We start from the raw sequence: 12,559 nt of genomic DNA on the forward strand, positions 1-12,559 counted from the left end.
GATATGATGTCCTCTTCTGGTGTGTCTGAAGACAGCTACAGTGTGCTCACATAAAATAAAATATCTTAAAAAAAAAAAAAGAAACAGCAATGAAAACAATGTTATGGTTGGGGGTTGCCACCACATGTGGGACCATATTAAAGGGTCGCAACATTTGGAAGGGAAGGACCTGCTGCCCAGAAGCAGAAGTGTGGTCAGATCAGATCGATCTGGTTTCTCCTAAGAGGATGGATTATTAGAGTGAGGGTGGAGCCTCTAGTCCTATCAACTGCCACCACAGAATAGCTTGGAATTCTCGAAAACCAAGAAGAGGAAAAGCCTGGACTTACGTTAATAAGATCAAGGTCTGCCTGTAGCAATAAACAAACAAATACATATTAGGGGTGTGGACTGGGGATGTGACTTAGTTGATAGAGTGCCTGCCTAGCCCCATCTAGAACCTCATAAAAACAGGCCTGGTTGCACAGCCCTGTAAACCCAGTACTCGGGAGATGGAGACAGGGGGATCAGAAATTCAAAGTTCTCCTCGGATACTTAATGGATTTGAAGCTGGCCTAGGCTACAAGAGACCCCCTTTTCAAGTAAATAAGTAAATATATGACCAGCAAGTGGCTCAGTGATTTAGTAGGGTACTTTCCTGCCAAGTCCGAGGATTTGAGTTCAGTCCCTGGGACCCACACTGCAGAAGGAAGGAACAGATTCCCTCAAGTTGTCCTTTGACCTCCACACACAGGCCATGGTGTTTGATCAGACACAGGTCCTCATACAGGTAAATAAATAAATGTGAAACACATCCTAAAGAAAATAGTTAAGAGGCTAGGGTGAGCTCCCAGCGCGAGGACCTGAGATTGAACCGCAGCACCTATATCAAAAGCCTGGTATGGCTGTGTGTGCTTACAATCAACCCCACTGCTGACAAGCAAAGACAGAAGGATCCCTGGGGCATGCGAGTCCCCGTGAGAAGCCCATCTCAAAGAACAAGGCAGATGACTCTGGAAGGACCACACCCAAGGCATCCACCTGCATCCTCACACGTGCTCCCTGCGCATACAAAAATGGTATCTTTTAAAAGTTATTTATTTAATGTATATGAGCATCCTGTCACTGATACACCAGAAGAAAGCATTGGATTCAATTACAGATGGTTGTGAGCCACCATGTGGTTGCTGGGAGTTGAACTTATGACCTCTGGAAGAGCAGCCAGTGCTCTTAACCCCTGAGCCATCTCTCCAGCCCCCAAAATGGTATCTTTATATTCACCTCCATGTATGTATATATAAAGATTTTTAAAATAAGAGCAAATTCCACTGGTTGCTTCTCCAGACAGGCATTCTAACAATAATGGACTTACAGAGGGTGGGGGTGGGGGGATCATGAATCACATAACTTTACTTTAAGGTATATTTATTTATGCACCCATCCATTCATTTGACTTTGAGACAGGGTCTTGCTATGGTGGGCCTTAGAACTCTTGGGTTCAATAATCCTTCTGAGGAGCTAAGAGTACAAACAAGACACCTATGATGGCTCCTTTTGTTAACTTGACACAACCTAAAGTTACTGGGTCTCAGTGAGGGATTGTCTAGATTAACTTGGCCTGCAGGCACATCTGTGGGGGCTTGTCTTGATTATATTAATTGATGTGGGAGACTCAACCCTCTGAAGATGGTACTATTCCTGGGGTTTATTCCCCACTGTATTAGAGTGGGGAAATTGTTACAACTAAGATTAGCCTTCACAGCAGCTCAGCACTACTTCCCCAGAGACACCTTCCCTGACTGCCTAATTAGTGCAGTCCCCTTATACAGGAGTGGCAAGGGCTTCTCCTACATGGGGTATGCCACATGCAGCCCTGAGTTCATGTGCCTGTCTATCGGCTAATGCCAGTCTCCCTGGCACTGGTCAGGGATGCTCCAGCATCCCTCCTCCTGTCTGCTGGGGGAGCAGAGACATGTTAGACTGCAGAGGTGTGAGTAGAAGGGAAGCGGTGTGTGTGTGTAAAAGATTAACAATCATGTCAGCAAAGTGTGGCTGCAAGTGGGGCCTGAGACAGGGTAGTGGTTGCTTGGGGTTCACTGAGGGGCTATCTCAGGCAAAACTGCAAGGGAAAAAGGGAAGCAGGTTGGAAATAGGGATCGAGCAAGGATGTGATCTCTTGTAGAAGCTGACAGGGGACGGCAGGGACACAGTAAACCCTGAGGCACAAGAACAAGATATATATATATATATATATATATCCCTATAGTCCTCAGTTCATGACCAGACCTGCCACTTCTCCTGGGTAGAAAGGGTTTATAACTTTCCAGCAAGGCTGTTCATGTCAGCCAAGGAAGGTGGTCCTGAGGAGAACGGCTAGAATGAGTTAGCTGCAGACATTCACACAGCTGATTTGGGGATCTGGCGAGGGGATGTGGTATTTTTCAGAGTGTGGCAGCGAAGAGCTTTCTTTTAAATCCTACAGAGTGAAGAAGGGGGTGTGGCCTAGTTGTGACTGGACCACAGCAGTGCCTCATCTCCAGTTTCTCTCTCTCTCTCTCTCTCTCTCTCTCTCTCACACACACACACACACACACACACACACGCTCTCTCTCTCTCTCCCTCTCTTTCTCTCTCTCTCTCTCTCTCTCTCTCTCTCTCTCTCACACACACACACACACACACACACGTGCACGTGCATTAGCACTGGTGGCCATGCTGACTGTGTGCCGTGAGAGCAGAGCTCACATGAGCTGTCCCACGGATCAAGGACCCCATACAGTAGCCTGTCACTTTGTTCCTGCTTTTGCATTCTCCACCTCTGATACTTCCGTCTTTCTAGCAATTCTGTGTGTTACTCAATGTCTTTCCAGGATACCCTGGGCCTGGTGCCAGCCATGAAGTTCCTGATCTGGTTACCAGGCTGTGGCTACAGGAAGGGATCCCGCTTGACAGCAAAACATTGTGGTCTCAGAACATGGGAGGCTGGAGAGCAAGCTCTTGCTTGTTAGAGCAGGTTTTCATCCTGACCCAGGGACACCCTGGTGGGCACTGACATGCCAACACATACCCTTTGAGCAAGGGGCCCTTTCTCTCATCTGGCTTCTAGGAGGAGTGTGGCAAGAGCTTGGTGACATTACCCATTGGTGTAACTGTAGTCAAGGGGCTCTGTCACCTCAAGACCACACTGAGACTCCTGCTTCCAATAGTTCTAGGAATCCGCCACCTCTGCTGTGGGTACGATTACCTTGACCTTGGCTAGTTGAAAAATACAAGGTATAGTGCTGGAGAGAAGGCTTGGCAGCTAAGAGCACTCACTGCTCTTGCAGTGGTCTGGAGTTCAACTCCCAGCACCCACACTGGGCGGCTCACAGCTACCTTAATCTGGCTTCAGGGAATCCAATACTTTTCTAGCCTCCATAGGTACCTGGAAGGACATACACACACATACATGTAGGCTCATATGCATAAATTTTAAGGAAAGAAAAGAAAATGTAAGTTTTCATCAGCCTAGGAGGGGTGGTGCTCCCCTCTCTCTGACTCTGGCACTAACAAGGGCCAGACATCTTTTATACAAGAGGCATTTTTCTTAGTCATCTGCTTCATGACACCTGGGTTGTGGTAACATGTCAGTCATCTGTGTCTGGGGAAACTCAGGATCTTTGCTGTATTTCCCAATAGCTGTAGAATATGGATTTTCTGAGCTCTATTTCTGACCTTCCTTGCTTATAGATCTGTGGCTTGTTCCTGTGGGGAAGAGTTTCAGTAAGATGGTTCAGGCTGCTGCTGGTTAAGATAGCTTCTGCTCTTCTGGAGGCCTGCATTCAGCTCCCAGCACCCACTTTGGGTGTCTCACAATTGCCTGTAACTTTAGTTTCAGGACACCTGAAGCACTCTTCAGGTTTTCAAGGGCTTGCGCGAGCGTGCAAGCACACACACACACACACACACACACACACACACACGCACACGCACACGCACACGCACACGCACACGCACACGCACACACCTTTTAAAGAAAAGATAGTGCACCTAATTCTTGGTTTTGTTTTGTTTTGTTTTGTTTTGAGACAGGGTTTCTCTGTATAGCTCTGGCTGTGCTGGAACTCACTCTGTAGATCAGGCAGGCCTCGAACTCAGAAATCCGCCTGCCTCTGCCTCCCAAGTGCTGGGATTAAAGGCATGCGCCACCACCGCCCAGCAAGTGCACCTAATTCTTGCAGTCACCTTCTTGCCCTTGCCAGTTAGTATCTCTCTGCTTAGCTCCCCAAAGCTGTGGTGGGCCAGATTTCAGATGCGTCCAGCTACCTTCTTTCTTAGCAGCTGCTACCCAAGGCTATGAACTCTGATACTCCCCGTCTAATCTTTATTTAGTAAGTAGAACTTATGAGCCAGATAATAATTTGTCTCAATTCCTTAACAAGCAGCTTCAGCTAATCAAACCAAAGGAGGGTTTTCTGAACAGTGGTTATATCACCCAAAGCCTGCAGGAGGCTAGAAATCTGGCCTTGAAATGCGACAGGTGCCAACAAGAGCTGGTCGTTTATTTTATCTGAGAGCTAAAGCTCTCAGTGGGTGGGGTACTCCAAGCCCTTGTTTCTGATGCTACAAGGCTCTGCCTGTAATTCAGTCTCAGGAGCTCACATAGTAGAACACTTCATCCCAGGATGTATGAGGTTCTGGGTTTGATCCCCCATATTATAGAATAAAAATGATAAGGAAGACTCATTCTCTTGGGACTGGGGAGATGGAGCAGTTGGCAAAGTTTTTTTTTAAATTTATTTATTTATTATATGCAAGTATACCTTAGCTGTCTTTAGACATCAGATCTCTTTATGGATGGTTGTGAACCACCATGTGGGTGCTGGGATTTGAACTCATGACCTTTGGAAGAACAGTCAGTGCTCTTACCCGTTGAGCCATCTCTCCAGCCCCCGTTGGCAAAGTTCTTATGATGATATGCAAGCGTGTGTCCCTGAGTTTGGATGCCCAGCACTCATCTACAAAGCTGAGCGAGCCTTGCTGCCTGTCAGTCCAGCAGAGATCAAGTAGAAACACGAGGCTCCCTGGAGGTGGCTGACCAGCCAGTCCAGTTGAACCAATGAGCTCAAGGCTCCATGAGTGAGCGAGCCTGTCTGGAAATATCAGATGGAGAAGTGTTGAGGAAGATATCACATGTATCAGCAGACATATGTGTATGCATATCTGAACATATATGCACACATACAAACACGCACACAGCATACATACGGTCAATCTCACAGATTTTGTAAGTATCTATCCCTGCCTAGTTCATCTGCCCACCTCTTGGCTATGGTAAAAAGTTTCTTGATTTACTGTCCCACCAAAGTATAAAGGTAAAGATTAACTCCAAAGCCAATAACTAAGCTGCTGTTTTTCCAAAGAAGGGGTTTAAAACACAGTAAGGAATTAAAACACAGTGGCCACTCTAGGTGCCTGTGGAGCCCGGACCTGGCAGTCCACAGACAGAGCAATTCTGAATGAACTGCCTGCCCAGCCGGCTGCACAGCTACAGGGCTGTGACTCGGCTCCCTTGTCACATGTCCATGACAAGCTGCCCCAAAGAGTCTCAAGAGTGCCCTCTGGAGGCTAAGAGCAGTCACAACTACTTAGAGAAAACTCAAAGGTTATTAACTGAATGAACCCTACCTGCCTGGGCCTCAGGGCGTGACACTCAAGGAGGTGTCTGACTCCCTCCCGCTGTGTAAGTGCTAGGGAAGCACCCACCCATGAGCTAGCTCTTTGGCACCATCAGGATTTTACAAGTCATCTGTCTAGTGGCTTTCTTTCTGCTATGTCTCTCCTCACTTCATTCCTCAGTTCTGCTCCATTTATCACACACACACACATACACACACACACACACACATATGTATGTATAGATATACAATATATACACATATGTATAGACATACAATATATACATATACATGTATATATAGATATATAATATATATATGTTGGGTGTGCGTATATATGTATACATGTATATGTATATATGAAAGTATATATGTATGAATAAATATGTATACACACATATATAACACACATATAACACACACATATACATACATATGTGTAGACATACAATATGTACATATACATGTATGTATAGATATACAATATATATGTGTTGGATGTGCATGTGTATGTATACATGTATATATATATATATGAAAGTATATATGTATGAATAAATATGTATGCACACACATATATAACACATACATATATAACACACACACACACATATATATATATATATATATATATATATATGTGTGTGTGTGTGTGTGATCATGCTAAGCTCCTGTCTTCCAAGTGCTGGATTTACAGGTATGAGCCACTGAGCCTGACTCTCATTACAAATATTATTCAGAATTATGTCAGATTCAATGCCAGATATCAGTAATACTGGATTTGCAGTTTAGGGGAAATGATATACTAATTAAATGAATATATACAGAAGTCATTAAACTGTGGTACTGGCCTTGAAGATAATTGTGAGAAATGTTAAGTCGATGGCAGAAGGAGTTGATTTTTGCAGGTCAGGGGAGTTTCCCTGAGCAGTGATTGATGGCCGCGCTGCTACTTAAAGGGTGAATGGATTCAAACGCATAGAAATGGACGGGGAGAAATTCACTCGGTGAAAGGAACTGAAAAGAGTGACTTCCTGAAGGTGAGGAAGAGTTTGTGGGTGGGGCTGAGGAGGTGGGTGTCCAGTGGGACCTGGGGTTGTGGTGGGAACTGAGTCAGCTTCTTACGGACATCCATGAACGACTAAATGGTTTTAAACTGGCTGTCCTGTGCAAGATGGACTGATGGGAGTAAGGAGCTGGTTAGGGAGGAGGAAGGGCGTTCCCATCAGGCGAGAGAGAAGTGGAAATGGGGAAAGAGGGTGGACGGCAGAGGGTGTTTTGACTTAGAAATTGAGGACTTGATAATCTACCGGAAACGGAAGGCTTGTAGTCTGCACCTTTCCTTTCTTCCTTTGCATCAAAACGGTCTGTGATGATCCCTTTCTTTCCAACAGCAGCATCACAAAGTGGGACCTAACCTCGGGGCTCCTCACCCCGGTGACCTTGCTTCCCAGGCAGGCCTGCAGTTCGCAGCTCTCCCGGGAGGTGGCAGCAAGCGGAAACTCACAGGTCACTTCCCCATCGCCCAGCCTGGTTTCCCGCCGCAGGCTGGGGACTTCTTGGGAAATCCCAATTCCAATTTCTCTAAAAAGGTCTTTCTGAGCAGCCTCGGCCGGCTGAGGGTGTGATTTATCCGGGGACCGTTTCCCGGGGCAGAGGCCTCGACTGAGTCAGTGATTTTTGTGGCCGGTCCTCGCCCTTTATTTTTGGCTGCGGCCACTTTACACAGGCTTCCTGTGGCCATGCTGTCCTTTCTCAGCCAAGCCGCGGACATTCTTTCTAGATTAGCTCAGACCTGAGGGTCACAGAATGAGACAGGCTGAGCCCAGGTGATTCTGGAAGTGGGGATAGACCTGGGAACGCCGTCAATGTCTGCCCAGAGAGGAAGACAGGTTCCAATAGGTTGGCTGTGGGCAACAGGCTCAAAAGTGTGTAAGCAAAAGACTGAGATTTATCAAGTAAGGTAAGGGGCAAAGAAAGAGGGGACTAGCTAGCAGGTGGAGAAGTACAGCATGCATAAAGAGGGAAAACCCAGAGATAAGGCTAGGGGCCATTGCCAAAGGAGCAGACATCAGAATCCAGGGCCTGCCCCAGCTCTGGTGCTGGATTCTATAGACTAGTGTGCAGATCACAACCTACTATATGACAACCCTTCCAGGATGTGTCTTTTCCTATCTGATGGGTCTTTTCTTTTCCTCCTCCTCTTCCTGCTTCTTTTGTTTTTTAAAATCAGATCTCATGTAGCCCAGGCTAACCTCAAAGTCACTCTAAAGGTTGTCTTGCCTCTGCCTCCTGAGTACTGGGTATAGGTGTGCACACCTCGCCTGGTTCACTCAGTGTTAGGGACTGAGCCTGGGGATTTGTGGGTTTGTTCAATTCAGCAAAGGTGGGAGGAAGATCTGAGGCGCATAGCTGTGTGTGTCTGTCAGCCTACATGACTGTCACAAGGTACCTGACAGAATCCATTTTGCCTCATGACTTCAGAACTTTCAGCCCACGGTTGTCAGCCCTCTGCTCTGAGCCTGTGTTGGCACAGGATGTAATGGTGATAGCATGGAGCAGAAGAGGCCTATTTACCTCACGGCAGCTGGGAAGCAAAGAGAGAAAGGAAGGAGCCACCTCAAGAGTGCACCCTCGGAGACCTGACTTCCTTCTGTCAGACTCCTCCTCTTAAAGGTACCCTCCAGCACCCCAGCAACATCACAGGCTGGTGACCAAGTGTCTAACACACAGACCTTGGAGAACCTTTGGGACCAGAACTTCGGCAGTAGCCCATCCATCCCTTAGTCCAAATACTCTGCGAGGATATCATGATCTATACTCTCAGGTACTGCTAATGTTGAACCCTGATGCTCACAGGTCATCTCTAACAGGCCTTGTAGGAGCATTCGTGTTTCGGTATCCTGGATTTCCTGGAAGCAGCAAACATGATATGGTTTTGTCTATGACCACTTCTCCTAATCTCCAGCTTCCTGGGCTCCAGACACCTTGATAACTTGCAATTATCAGCTATCTATCTATCTATCTATCTATCTATCTATCTATCTACCTACCTATCTATCCATCCATCTATCTTATCTATCAATCATCTATCTCTATCATGTTCTATCTATCTATCTATCTATCTATCTATCTATCAATCATCTAGCTACCAATTATCTATCTAAATATCTTTACCTCACACCCACATCTAAATTGCCTCCATTACCTGAGGTAGTCCTTGACCTATCACATTAGGCAGGGATCTTCAGAGCAGTAGAACAAGAAAGTTACATGTATAAATTGGGAGAAGTCCCACAGTCTGCTGTCTGCAGGTTAGTGACATAATTCAGTCTGAGTCTTAGGACCTGAGAACTGGGAGTAGTGATGTTCAAGGGGAAGAGAACATGAATATTCCAAACAATGAGCAAATGTATACTTTGTGATGGTGGGTGTGACTTGTCAACCTGAGACAAGCTAGAGGATCTGGAAGTTGGGTGTGTACATGGTTTATATGTGTGTGTGCATGTATGTGTGTGTGTGCATGCATGTCTGTCTGTCTTTGTGGGCATGCATGTGTGTGTGCATGTGTGTATGAATATGTACATGCATGTGTACGTGTGTGCATGTATGTGTACATGTGTGTGTATGCATGTGCATGTGTGTGTGTGCACTCACCTGTGGAAGATTGTCTTGATTGTGTTCGCAGAGGTGGGAAGCCCTGACACTGTAGGGGAGCCATTACCTGACAGAGATCCTGAATTGTGTAACTGAAGATCAAGGGCTGAGCAGCTGACAGACATGTGTTCATTCCACTCTGCTTCCTGCTTGTGGAAGTGACGTGACCAACTGCCTTGCTGTTTCTGCCATGGGGCACTGAATATGGAACTGTGAGCTGAAATAAGCCCTTTCTTTTCACGGACCACCCCAGCCGGGTATGGGCATCCCTGGGATGAGGGTGCTCGAAGTCCAGGTGGGTAAGGATTTGGCGGTAAAAAACAGAAACACAGAGGCAGTTTGAATCTGAGTGTATTTTGAAGCTCTCAAGCAGGGGATTTTATACATTAAAAACCAAATATAACAACTCTTAGAAACCGTATCACACAATCACTAATACCAACAAAAATCATTTGGCACAGTAAAATACAAAAATCATCTAAGCATCACAACTCTGAAACTACATATTCAGTGAATCACAAACAGAACAGGTAACATCACTATTAATACTATAAATCATCAAAATATAACAATTTTAAAAGAATGCATTCAATAGGGCGGTTGTCCAAGGTTAGTGGCATATTCTTAAGAACAGGTTAATAAATTTTTATAGTCAGTGTTATTAACCGCTGAGCTAACTTTCTAGCTCCATATGGTTAAATATTATTTAACATCTAATGCCTGATTTTTTTTATAATTCTTAATGAATAAATTTAAACTATTTTAATTTTTTCTAAATAAGGCTTTTTTTTTTTACCATATACTAAAACCCATCTCTGATAACACATGTGTAGTCATATGAAATTTTATTGTTGGGAAAATTTTTATCTATCATAATAATTTTGTAAATGACTTGAAAAGTAAAGTGTTGGTTTCCCTGGAGATATGTTAGTGACCCCCATCTCTAGGGATGGTTTCATACCCATTATTCTTGCTTACGATCATGGTTTAGGCTACTAGGAACCTGTAACTAAGAAAAAGAATAAAAGAAAACAAAACAGAAAAATTGCCGTGAGAACTACTGCTCAATATGTTTGCTCCGGCTGAGAGTTCCACAACTGGTTCTAGGACACCTCCTTCTTTTGAAGTCTAATACCTCAGTCTGTGGAACGTGTCACACAGATTCTACTGGGGTCAGTGTGGCACTTTCTCTCTGTAGGGTGGGTGTTGCTAAACTGGTGCACTGATCTGCTAATCTCTTTTAGACTCGCCCAAACAGAATGTTTTATCAGCTACCTGGGCATTCCTTGTCCCCTCAAACAGGCACAGAAAATGTGTCATAACTGAGCTGTATTATACAGAAAGATGGAGAACACCTAGGGAACTGTATTTGAGACAAAATACTAGTTTTGGATGAATAGAGTTCAAAGTTTCTAGTGGTCTCTGCTCCTCCCTGTTCCAGAGACAGCCATATCTTCTTGTGCAATGCGAGTCTCATCCTATAGACAAAATGGTGAAGGTCCTTGTGACTGGATTTGGCCGTTTTGGAAGCCTGGTTACTAGGGCTGCCTTCTACTCTGCATCTGGCAAAGTGGAGATTGTTACCATCAATGACCCCTTCATTGACCTCAACTACATGGTCTACATGTTCCTGTATGACTCCACCCATGATAAATTCAACAGCTGGTCAAGGCTGAGAATGGGAAGCTTGTCATTAACGGGAAGCCCATCACCATCTTCCAGGAGCGAGGTTCCGCTAACATCAAATGCGGCGATGCTGGTGCTGAGTATGTCGTGGAGTCGACTGGCATCTTCACCACCATGGAGAAGGCTGGGGCCCACTTGAAGGGTGGGGCCAAAAGGGTCATCATCTTCACCCCTTCTGCTGATGCCCCATGTTTGTGATGGATTTGAACCACGAGAAATATGACAACTCAGTCAAGATTGTCAGCAATGCATCCTGCACCACCAACTGCTTAGCCCCCCTGGCCAAGGTCATCCATATAACTCTGGCATTGTGGAAGGGCTCATGACCACCGTCCATGCCATCACTGCCACTCAGAAGACTGTGGGTGGCCCCTCTGGGAAGCAGTGACGTGATGGCCATGGGGCTGCCCAGAACATCATCCCTGCATCCACTGGTACTGCCATGGCTGGGGGCAAGGTTGTCCCAGAGCTGAACGAGAAGCTCACTGGCCTGGCCCTCCGTGTTCCTACCCCCAATGTTTCCATTGTGGATGTGACATGCGCCTGGAGAAACCTGCCAAGTATGATGGCATCAAGAAGGTGGTGAAGCAGGCATCTGAGGGCCCACTAAAGGGCATCCTGGGCTACATTGAGGACCAAGTTGTCTCCTGCGACTTCAACAGCAGCTCCCACTCTTCCACCTTTGATGCTGGGGCTGGAATTGCTCTCAATGACAACTTTGTAAAGCTCATTTTCTGGTATGACAACGAACATGGCTACAGCAACAGGTGGTGGACCTCATGGCCTACATGGCCTCCCAGAAGTAAGAAGCCCTGGACCGCCCACCCCAGCAAGGGAGCAAGAGAGAGTTGCTGAGGAGTCCCTGTCCCAACTTGGCTCCTAACACTTAGCATCTCCTTCACAATTTCCATCCCAGACCCCCATAATAACTGGAGGGGCCAAGGGAGCCCTCCCTACTCTCTTGAATACCATCAATAAAGTTCGCTGCACCCACACAAAAAAAATGTTCTTAGTGGTCTAGGGGATAGAGAACTCAATGAACAATGTGTGCGTGTGTGTGTGTATGTGTGTGTGCGCGCACGCGCGCGCACACACACACACACACTCACATGAGGAAGGAAAATTTGATTCATTCTATCTCATAGAAGAACCCAGAAGATGATGTGTTAAGTAAAACAAGCAAATCACCAAAAAAAAGAGACAAATATTATGTTATTATGTCTCTACTGAGAGGTCTACAGTGACCAAAGTCACAGAAATAAAAAGTAGAATGGAGAAGAGGGGAAATGGGGGAATGGCGGCCCAGGTGATGTGTTCTCAAGACGGATGGTGCTGATGACTGCATGTCAGTGTAAAGGTATCCAATGCCTCTAGACTGTACACTAAAAATGGTTACTGTGGGGCTGATGAAACATCACAGTGGGTAAAGGTGATTGCTGTGCAAGCCTGGTGACCTGAGTTCAATACCCGGAACCCATGTAAAGGAAGGAGAGATGCAACTCTTCAGGATTGCCCTATGGCCTCCATAGTGCACCATCCCCCAAGAATAAAAAGTAAAATAAAAGAAATGGTTCTTGCTA

At 45.8% G+C, this 12,559-nt stretch overlaps 1 pseudogene; it reads left to right on the forward strand.

Moving 5' to 3' along the window:
- The first annotated feature begins 10,776 nt into the window (after positions 1–10,776).
- LOC127697498 (glyceraldehyde-3-phosphate dehydrogenase-like) lies at positions 10,777–11,785 on the forward strand (annotated as a pseudogene).
- The last annotated feature ends 774 nt before the right edge of the window (positions 11,786–12,559 follow it).

This window comes from Apodemus sylvaticus, chromosome 12, assembly GCF_947179515.1.
Source record: "Apodemus sylvaticus chromosome 12, mApoSyl1.1, whole genome shotgun sequence".
NCBI classification, from domain to species: domain Eukaryota; kingdom Metazoa; phylum Chordata; class Mammalia; order Rodentia; family Muridae; genus Apodemus; species Apodemus sylvaticus.